Below are 11,089 nucleotides of genomic sequence, written 5' to 3'. Positions count from 1 at the left end.
GACGGGGCTCATTGTAATACATGGAACGGTATCAACCACTATCAAAACACACGTTTGATTCCGTTGCATGGATTACAACAAACCCCATCCTCTGATTTCTACCTCCCCCAGCCTCCCCTGGTGTTCTACCTCCCCCAGCCTCCCCAGGTGTTCTACCTCCCCCCAAGCCTCCCCTGGTGTTCTACCTCCCCCAGCCTCCCCCTGGTTTTCTACCTCCCCCAGCCTCCCCTGGTGTTCTACCTCCACCAGCCGCCCCTGGTGTTCTACCTCCCCCAGCCTCCCCTGGTGTTCTACCTCCCCCAGCCTCCCCTGGTGTTCTACCTCCCCCAACCTCCCCTGGTGTTCTACCTCCCCAGCCTCCCCTGGTGTTCTACCTCCCCCAGCCTCCCCAGGTGTTCTACCTCCCCCAGCCTCCCCAGTGTGTGTGACATACCTGGCTGGTGAAGGTGACGTGGTAGGTGTCGTACTGGACAGGTGGGGGGTCCAGAAGAGAGTAGCAGAGGACTCTGTGACCTCCATGGTGGTGAGCTGAGATACTCCAGACATGGCTGGAGACAGAGGAGGGGGGTGGGGGGGACAGACAGGAGGGTGGGGGGGGGACACAGGTGGGGGGTGGGAGAAGTTCAGTCCTACTCAACCAAGCCAACAACTCCCTTCTCTGTTTCCCCTGTGTGTGTGTGTGTGTGTGTGTGTGTGTGTGTGTGTGTGTGTGTGTGTGTGTGTTGTTTCCCCTGTGTTTGCTGAAATGATGATGATGATGATGTGAAATGATGATGATTTACAGTGTGCATGATGATGTCACCGGAGACATACATTTATTTTGAATCGCTGGCACCTGCTGGTTAATGGTGCAAACGTTGTTGTGTGTAACGTTGTTGTTGCCTAGGCTCGTTAGTCGGCTTTTGGAAAAGCATTAACGACCTAACGGCCTGTACAGGGCTCTGACCTAACCTAACGGCCTGTACAGGGCTCTGGAGGCTGCTGTCAGAAGGTCGTTGGTTGAACTCCGAGCCTCCGGTTCAAGCCGAAAATCCCTATTAATATTTCCCAGATGTTTTTCAGCTAACAGCTGTTGTCTTGTGTCAAAGTGCTAATACAAGGGTTAGGGTTAATCCTTTAGTGATGTTGATTGGACACTCTGATATTATATTTTTGAAACTATACACACGGTGGCTAACACGGTGGCTAACACGGTGGGCTAACACAGTGGCGTCTTGTGGTGTATTTTCACACTCACACATGGACCTGTGTATAGAACCTGTAGATGTCTGTCTTATTGATTGTCACATTCCTAGAAGGGGTTTTTATGACGGCCTCCTTGGTCTGCTCAGGCCTGGGGAGGGCAGGCTACCTGCCCCCGCTCCACCCCTCCGCCCATGCCCCCCCGCTTCCTGTGACCTGCCCTAATCATTTCATTGTCCTAGACCTAGGAGAAACACATGGTCAAGATGGCCTCCCTTCCTGTGACCTGCCCCCTGCCATTTGACCTGAGGGATACTGTCTGTAACCCATCCCTCTTTTCACAGCCTAACCTGTCCTGAGTAAGGTGATAGGACTGTATATGTGCCGTGTCAGAGCCTTGTATTACCATATTATTGAAAGTATAAAATGTGTGAGCTAAGACGGCCCTTTCTCTTTTTTCCTGTTGACCATCGACCAGAGCCTCTCTATGACATCCAGAGTAGGAATGCTGTAAGCTGTATGAACCTTTGCTTAAATAAATTGTCTGTAACTCAGAAGCTTTGCCGTGATCTATTTCAACCAAATTCTAACGTAAATATCCTACACTGGGATACAAGAGTTTACCACAAATCAGCACTTGCCAACATCGCTAAAGGAAAATCCAGTTTTTTTTTTTAATAAGCCTTGTGAGATTTATCAAAATAAGCCTGGATTTTCCTTTAGCGACATTGATGGAATACCCCCGCAGGACACTCTGATATTATATTACTGAAACTTGAAACTTACTAACTCAAAAAGTAGATATTAAAAGGCAGTTCCAGAGCGTTCCTAATGGAGCAGAACTGTGCTGTGGTGACTCACCTGTGGTGCAGTCCGCTCCCGTGAGCCCGGCCTCACACTGGGCGCAGTCCGGCGCCGCGAAGCCCCGCCGACACAACGCACCTCCCCTTCACACACCTCCCCTTGTTGCTGCAGTTGTTGGGACAGGCCTTGTTGGAGCAGTCCTGCCCGGCGAAGCCCACCTCACACACACACTTCCCGTTCACTACACCTCCCCTTGTTGTTGCAGTTGTTGGGACAGGCCTTGCCGGAACAGTCCGCGCCCGCGAAGCCGCTATCGCAGACGCACTGGCCGTCCACACACTTCCCTTGTTGCTGCAGTTGCAAGGGCAGGACTTGGCGGAACAGTCTGGCCCCGTAAGCCCGGAGTCGCACACGCACTTACCGTTCACACACTTCCCTTTGTTGCTGCAGTTGCCAGGGCAGGACTTGGCGGAACAGTCTGGCCCCGTAAGCCCGGAGTCGCACACGCACTTACCGTTCACACACTTCCCTTTGTTGTTGCAGTTACCGGGACACGCTTTGGTCGCGCAGTCGGGGGCGGCGAAACCGGGGTTACACACGCACTGACCGTTCACGCACCTTCCTTTGTTGTTGCAGTTACCGGGACACGCTTTGGTCGCACAGTCGGGGGCGGCGAAACCGGGGTTACACACGCACTGACCGTTCACGCACCTTCCTTTGTTGTTGCAGTTCCCGGGACACGCTTTGGTCGCGCAGTCGGGACCGGTGAAACCGCTCTCGCACACACACTTCCCGTTCACGCACCGGCCTTTGTTGTTGCAGTTATCGGGACAACTTCTCGCGGAGCAGTCGGGACTGGCGAACCCAGGGTTACACACGCACTTGCCGTTCACGCACCTTCCCTTGTTGTTGCAGTTCCCGGGGCAAGATTCCGTCGCGCAGTCCAGACCGGAGAAACCTTCGTCGCAGACGCATTTCCCGTTCACGCACCGACCCTTGTCGCTGCAGTTGTCGGGACACGCCTTGGTGGAGCAGTCGGGGCCGGTGAAGCCGGGGTCACACGCACACCGGCCGTCCACGCACCGCCCGCGGTCGCTGCAGTTGTCGGGGCAGGTGGTCTGGCTGCAGTCGGCCCCGCTGAACCCCGGGAAGCAGACGCACTTGCCGTCCTCACAGCGGCCCTGGTCGCTGCACTCGTTGGGACACTGCTGGTCTCCTCCCTCAGGCCGCACCGTGCACCCGGCGCCTGGAGGCCGACAGGAAGAGGTAGTTAGACACATCAAGGGGAGGCTGGTGGAGGTAGGGATTGGAGGTCGGGCTCGTTGGAATGGAATTAGCTTAGCTTTTTTACAAAACCCAATGCAAGTTAAAGGACCCTAAGTTAGCATGTTTGATGCTCAAATCATCACAAATATTCTGGAAGTATTTCTCTGGAATACTCTGGAAGAGACTCCATTACTTACTTAATTCTCCCTCCACCCCCCTCCCTCCCCTCCCTCCTCCCCCCCCTCCCTCCTCCCTCCCTTCCCTCCCTCCACCCCCCCCTCCCTCCCATACCTGTGCTCTGCTGGGGGGTGCAGCACCCCCCCTCCGGCCCCCCACACTTCTCCCTTAGGGCCGACACCTCCCTCTCCAGCCTCTCCAGACGCTCTCGCAGGGCCGCGAACTGGGCCTCGCACCCTCCCCCGCACGACGATCCCCCCGCCGCAGGGACCAGGCGGATCCGGTGGGTCAGGACCAGAGGAGAGCCGGGCTCCAGGTCCAGCTCCTGGATGGAGGGGGAGTCCCCAGATGCTGCGTCCCCCTGACCCCCCGCACACACCCCCCCAGAGATCACCACCTTGATGGACTGGCCCCCACCGTCCGTCTGCAGGTCCCTGGTCGACCTTTGACCCCCCCCGGTCGTCTGGGGGGGGAGGGGCAGCAGTTCAGGGGAAGCTGCTGCTGGCGATGAGGGCGTCAAGAGGGCGGGGCAAGCGAGGGCCAATAGGAGGAAGGCTGGGATGATGACGAGAGGCATTTTTGTTGGCGGGAAGAGAAGGGAGCCTTCAGGTGGAAGGAGGGAGGGAGAGGAGGGAGGGGGGGGGGATGGAGATCTGGCAGAGTTGGTTGATGAGAAACTGATAGATGCGGGATGTCTCGCAGGAAGGTTTTTTCAGGAAAGCTTGGGGCAGGAATGGCTGGACAGGGGAGGGGATGGGGCGGGCTTCAGTTGAGACGTTTACCGGTCACGAGGATCTCTCATCAAGGGTTTTGCTGTGTTCATAGAGGTCTGTCGACCGTCTGGAAGGGAAGGAGGGAGAGATTGGACTCTTTCGCTAACTCCTCCTCTGTCCTCCGTGTCTCTCCTCTGTGTCCCAGGAACCTGTGGTGTCAGGGAAGAAACACTCACATTAGTTCATGTAACATTTTTACATTTTGGGCTTATTCCAAAGCGACTTACAATCGATACATTTGACTAAAGAAGTGAATCATCAATCCACCAGTCGTAGCAGGAAGAGTAATCTAGCTCAGGCCAGGGGCCACTGGCAGTCGTTATGTTTGTTCAACAAATATCACCGGTTATGAAATAGGAGCTCAGTCGTTATTTATGGTCCTGTCAACGCAGCATGTTAGCTGTAAACTATAACTGTAAAATATAAAATATACGTTTGTCTTGAAGCCTGTTTCAACACTCTCTCGCTGACCAGCGGTCGTATTTTTCCTACGACTACCCTTACCGAACGAAATGAGTTGTTTGCAGCTAAATTGGGAGTGGCGTATTAGCAGGAAACTATAATAGTCAGAAGTATGCAGCCCAATGCCAGTAGCAGTGAATCTCTAGCAAACCGTTGGGAACAATAAACATTAATTGGCCTCTCAGAGCCAAACAGTTTGCCAGCAGCAGCAAAGTTGTGGCAACAGTGAACGTCCATTTCCACCAGTGTCGTCAAGTTAACCAGAAGTGGCAAAAAGTGTTGAACCTTCCAGCAAACCCTTTGGCAACAACCCACATTTCTTGCTACTAGTTCAAGTTTGTTTGTTTGTCATTACCTTGAATACAAGTACACAAAGCAACACAATGCCTTGGGCAGGGAACCTCTACAACAACAACAGAAACAATTGTATTAATTTTTTACAGGAGGTATAGTCAGTTGAGGGGGGATTGGGGGGGGGGGGCTGAGGTATATTCTATTCCGTCTATATGACATCACAGGCAAAATCCGTTGGTGGTCAACAGAGCAGCAGAGGAGAGAGATGGGAGAGGAGAGAGAGAGAGAGAGACAGGGGAGGAGAGAGAGGAGAGAGACAGGAGAGAGACAGGAGAGAGATGGGAGAGAGACGGGAGAGAGAGAGAGATTAGAGAGAGGAGGGAGAGAGAGGAGAGAGAGAGAGAGAGACAGGAGGGATAGAAGAGAGATGAGGGAGAGTAGAGAGAGATGAGGGAGGGAGAGAGAGACGGGGAGGAGAAAGAGATGAGAGAGGGGAGAGGAAAGAGAGAGACGGGGAAGAGAGAGAGAGAGGGAGAGGGTTGTGAACAGTTTGCCATTCCATCCATCCATCCACAGACTGTTACAAGTCTTTATTCTCAACTCGTGTCTGGGCAGGTCAAAGGTCAAACCCATGCTTTATGGTTATTACGTGCTACACTGGATGTCCCCCAACTGAGGCTGGCGGAGGTAGAAAACGGAGGACGGGCTCGTTCGTTGTAACGCACGGGAACGCAGAGGATCAGAAACGGTATCAAACGCGCTCGTTCCACATCACAATGAGCCTCCGCTTCCCTCTCTCCTCTCCTCTCTCTCCTCTCTCCTCATCTCCCTCTCCTCTCTCCTCCTCTTTCCTCTTCTCTCTCTCTCCTCTCCTCTCTCCTCCTCTCTCCTCTCCCTCTCCTCTCTACTCCTCTCCTCTCTCCTCCTCTTTCCTCTTCTCTCTCTCTCCTCTCCTCTCTCCTCTCCTCTCTCCTCTCTCCTCCTCTCTCTCCTCTCCCTCTCCTCTCTCCTCTCCTCTCCTCCTCTCTCCTCTCTCTCCTCTCTCCTCTCTCCTCTCCTCTCCACGTCAGAGGATCATAATAGAATGATCTAGTGTCTGCTCACCAGCTCACCCCCTAGCCAGGGTTGTAAACGCACAAACCAGACCCCTGCTCTCTCTCTCTCTCCTCTCCCTCTCCTCTCCCTCTCCTCTCTCCTTACCCCTGCTCTCTCTCTCTCCCCATCCCAGGCCATAGACAAGCTGGGGGTGAGCAGGGGGAAATGAATACATTGAAAAAAAAAAAAAAGGGAAGGGAAGGGAAGAAACAGTAGTAAAATAGAAGTAGCGAGTCAAATCACCTGAACAACAAAGTCGTCCAGCGGTTGTTCTGTTCTCAGCGGCCTAGACAAACGCTCGTAAATCAAGGCTCTCGGAGAGCAGCCATCTTGTCTCCTCTCTTCTCTCTCTCCTCTCTCTCCCCTCTCCTCTCCTCTCCTCTATCCTCTTCTCCCCTCTCCTCTCCTCTCACCTCCCTCTTCTCTCCTCTCCTCTCCTCTCTCCTCTCTTCTCCTCTCCTCTTTCTCCTCTCACCTCTCCTCTCCTCTCTCTCCTCTTCTCTCTCTCCTCTCACCTCTCCTCTCCTCTCTCTCCTCTTCTCTCTCTCCTCTCTCCTCTCCTCTCACCTCTCTCCTCTCTCACCTCTCTCCTCTCCTCTCCTCTCCTCTCCTCTCTCTCTCCTCTCTCCTCTCACCTCTCCTCTCTCTCCTCTCTCACCTCTCTCTCCTCTCTCATCTCTCCTCTCTCCTCTCCTCTCTCCTCTCCTCTCTCCTCTCCTCTCTCTCCTCTCTCTCCTCTCTCTCCTCTCTCAGATGCTCACCCTAGAGGTAAACACACAGACACACTGTCCCTCTCGTGCCTGGAGTCTTCGTGCCTCACAGTTTACAGTTGAGTAATGATCTTCTGGCGCGCTTGAATAGCAAACTTCACACCAGCCTTGCTTACACTAACACCCTGAACAGACCAGGGGCAAGGATGGATGGATGGATGGAGGGAGAAAGGGAGGGAGGAGAGGAGAAGAAATAAATACTGGAAAGTGTTGCACTGTTGCAGCTACTGGCTCTACTGTCGCCTGTGTGATTGGTAAGCATGGTGATTGATAGGCACGGCGATCTGAACAATGCAGCGTTTGTAGCGAGTTGAGTGTTTTCAACAGTTTTTTTGTTTTTCAAACTGATTCGTTTCAACGCTGTTCTGGGACTCAGAAAGTCACAGACTCGGAGTGATGACATCATCACCCGGCAGTCGTACCTGCCGAGACCAGATGTTAATATCGCTGTAGGCCTGGCCCGCGCTCAAAAGAAACCACTATAAAAGTCCTCTGGACTGCTGAGTGTTTCAAATCGCTTTGCATCGGTTTTTTTGCCTCCTGCACCACCTCTCTCCTCCTCTCTCTCCTCCTCTCCTCTTCTCTCTCCTCCTCTCCTCTCCTCCTCTCCTCCTCTCTTCTCCACTCAACTCTCTCTCCTTTCCTCTATCCTCCTCTCTTTCCTCTCCTCCTCCCTCCTCTCTCTCCTCCTCCTCTCCTCCTCTCTCCTCTCCTCTCTCCTTCTCTCCTCTCTGCTCCTCTCTGCTCCTCTCTCCTCCTCTCTCCTCTCCTCTCCTCCTCCCTCCTCTACTCTTCTCTCCTCTCCTCCTCCTCTTCTCTCTCCTCTTCTCTCTCTCTCATCTCTCCTCCTCTTCTCTCCTCCTCTCACCTCTCTCTCCTGTCCTCTCCTCTCCCCTCTCTCACCTCCCTCCTCCCTCTCTCTTCTCTCTCCTCTCTCTCCCTCTCCTCTCATCTCTCCTCTCTTCTCTCTCCTCTCTCTCTCTCCCTCCTCCCTCTCTCTTCTCTCTCTTCTCTCTCCTCTCCTCTCCTCTCTCATCTCCCCTCTCTCTCCTTTCTCCCCTCTCTCTCTCCTCTCCTCTCCTCTCCTCTCCTCTCTTCTCTCTCCTCTCCTCTCTATCCCTCCTCTCTCACAGATGCACGTTGATAGTAATGCACAGTAACAGTGTTTAGACCAGATCAGTAGAGGTCTGCAGAGCATGCATTGGATTGTCAAGACTATAGAAGTCTTTTGGATGCACAGAATCAGACTTTTTTACTCAATACTTGCTGATGCCTGAAGAAAGACAGAAAGCTCGCAATAAAACATTGATTTTCTGCACAGTTTTGAGTGTGCGGATGCTGTTTTTTTCACTCCATTTGATACTCTTCAGCTGCAGCACCTCAGCTAAATGTGATTACGGATGAGCGGTGGTATTTTCAAAAATGTTTATCCAATACTTGCTGAAAAAAGGGGGGGACAGGGACTATGTATAGGGTTGTCATTTCTAAACGCTGAAACCAATCTCAACGAAAAAACAACAACATTGAATTAAACCCGATCATCTCTAATTTAACCTCATGGTCGTTGTTGTTTTTCGATTTCAAATCCAAACTGTTGGAGCATAGAGCCAAACGAAGTTTAAAACAATAATAAAAAGAAGCTTTCTATTTCCCGGTATGTATGGAACTTATGGTACAGCGTATGTATGACGCACTCACTTCCATTGGCGTCTAGACAGACGTTGTGAAATCCATCACAGACCCTAATAAACATGTATAGGCCGAGATCATATGGACACCATCCTGCACAGAACACCCGTTAACACTAGAACAGCCGTGTCTATGTTACCTACTATAAGAGCCGCCTCTGGGGTTAGACTTTACAATGGGAAGCTGCTATTTACACACAAAGACCACTAGTTGGTCAGCTAGTAAATTAGCCTGCCTCCTACACAGCAAAATAGCTTTACTAGCTTATCCTGATGTGATTTTGAAAATGTAAGGATACTGGGTGGTAGAACGCACATATCTAGGAAAAGTCATGAAAGGAGGGTCCTGAAATTTGATAGAGTGCAAAGATTTCTTTACTCACAGACAGGCTAGTGTTAAACAACTCTCACATTCAGTCATTCTGATCTGGCCACACAGATTAGATTAGATTCATTGTTAGATTGTAATTGCAAAGTACTATACAACGAAATGCAGTTTAGCATCCAACAAAAAGTGCAAATAGTGATATAAGGGCATGATAGATTAGACAACTATGTAGTACGTGCAGAGGTAGTATTGTAAACATCAGTATAGTGGTATATTCTATATTCAGCGTCTTTTAGCCCCGGAAAAGCGCTATATAAATATAATGAATGATGAATTATAATATTATTATTATTATTATTATTATTATTATTATACAGTTATTATACAGTTGCACAGCTTGCAACTGTGGGCCAAAAGGATGCTTGAATCATCTCATGCACTCTCCTCTGCTGTCAACCTGTCTGATCAGTCATTCATTCATTGATTGTTTGTCACAGATATTGATTAGCCATGCATGTGGCATGTTTTGGTAATATTCATGTTGAGATAACAGCATTACTGGTGTAAAGCACAAATTGACTGGGCTTACCTGGCTGGGTGTAGACTCTCCGTCTGTCTGTCTGTCTGTCTGTCTGTCTGTCAGTCCGTCAGTCTAAACATCCCTCTCTCCGCTCCTGGAAAGCACTGATTGACTGACCGGGAGAGAGAGAGAGAGAGAGAGAGAGAGAGAGAGAGAGAGAGGGAGGGGGTTAGGAGAGAGGGAGAGAGAGAGAGAGAGAGAGAGAGAGAGAGAGAGAGAGAGAGAGAGAGAAGGAAAGAGAGAGGGGAGGGGAGCAGTAACATTTTCTCATACTTCAAGAATTTCCCTCCCTCTCTCTCTCCCTCCCTCCCTCTCTCTCACTCTCTCTCTCTCCCTCCCTCCCTCTCTACCTCTCCCTCACTTCTTTTCTCTCTGATGTAATTCTATGAGGTTTACGGGTCCCTTTTGGGCCGTGCGTTTCGATGGAAAACATCTGATTTTTGAGATGTTTTGGACGACCTATCTCCTGGTATCTTTTGAAAGGCCGTCTCTGCTCTCTGTCCTCTCCTCCCGAAGGCCTGTCATCTTCCCTTTGTTCTTCTTCTGGCCTCCACGTTTAGAATCTGACTGAACCTGCGTGTTTATCGCTCCTTTTTGTTTTTTTCGCTAATATATTTGCACACATGTGCTGCAATGGCTGGTGGTGGTGGTGGTGGTGGTGGATGTGGGGGAGTCTGTTTTTGTTTTAGTTTTTGACAAAGTTTCGAGGTCACGCCCTCGGCCCCCCCCCCCGTTAACACCTCCACAACCCTAACCCTGTTTGGCGTTGTCCTTCCTGTAACCGCTCTCTAAAAAAAAACTATTATATTTAATTAAAGTGCGGCTTGGGGACGTCCCTAACGAACGTGGCGAAGCGCTGAGTCGTCTGATCGTCTGTTCCTGAGGAACAGGAAACCGGCTCTAACGAGACGTCGTCTTTTACGTTCGTCGGTTTTAATGATTAAATATGGAAAACTCAAAATGACAGAAACAGAGAGAGAGAGAGAAAGAGAGAGACAGAGAGAGACAGAGAGAGAGAGAGATGAGAGAGAGAGAGAGACGGAGAGAGACAGAGAGAGAGAGAGACAGAGTGTCTTACCCAGCAGCCCCATAACCCCCCCGTCCTCCTCCTCCCTCTGCTTTCCCCATCCTGGCAGGGGGGGGGGGGGAGGCTGGCGGAGGTAGAAATCGAAGGACCTCTGTGGTCCTCTGTGGCTTAGTTGGTAGAGCCGTGGCGCTAACAATGCTTAGGTTGTGGGTTCGATTCCTGCTGGGACCGTATGTACTGAAAACTGTATGACACTCACTGCAATGTAAGTCGCTTCGGATAAAAGCGTCAGCTAAATGGCGTATGTTATATAATAATGTGACTTAAGCACACTGTCTTGTGTCCACTGTCTACCAGGCGTTGTCTCACTCAGCCTAAGCCTTTAGCGGACCATCTTCTATCACTTCTATCACTGAGACTGCCAATGGCCCCTGGCCTGAGCTAGATTACTCTTCCTGCTACGAGTTGGATGGATAGATAGATAGATAGATAGATAGATAGATAGATAGATAGATAGATAGATAGATAGAGTATGTATTAGCCACACGACCAAAGCCGGTGGAATTTGTTGTCGGTACAGCATATTCATCTCTGCAGCACACAAACAACAAAAACAAATGAAGTGCCCAATAGACAACAACAG

At 51.0% G+C, this 11,089-nt stretch overlaps 1 pseudogene across 1 annotated transcript in view; it reads right to left on the bottom strand.

Moving 5' to 3' along the window:
• The window catches only part of LOC308158336, a 26,654-nt pseudogene extending 22,648 nt beyond the window's left edge, over nucleotides 1-4,006 (bottom strand). Inside the window, exons 1-3 of the transcript in view lie at nucleotides 3,544-4,006; nucleotides 2,044-3,232; nucleotides 434-548 (exon numbers count right to left, since the gene is read on the bottom strand). The product of the transcript in view is annotated as an uncharacterized misc_RNA (transcript). The remainder of the gene's footprint in view (nucleotides 1-433; nucleotides 549-2,043; nucleotides 3,233-3,543) is intronic.
• Nucleotides 4,007-11,089: the final 7,083 nt, after the last annotated feature.

The sequence above is a fragment of the Nansenia antarctica genome (genome assembly GCF_963989245.1).
Source record: "Nansenia antarctica genome assembly, chromosome: 5".
NCBI classification, from domain to species: domain Eukaryota; kingdom Metazoa; phylum Chordata; class Actinopteri; order Argentiniformes; family Microstomatidae; genus Nansenia; species Nansenia antarctica.
The sequence above is the reverse complement of the archived record's forward strand: the minus strand, read 5'-3'. Positions and strand labels throughout refer to the sequence as shown.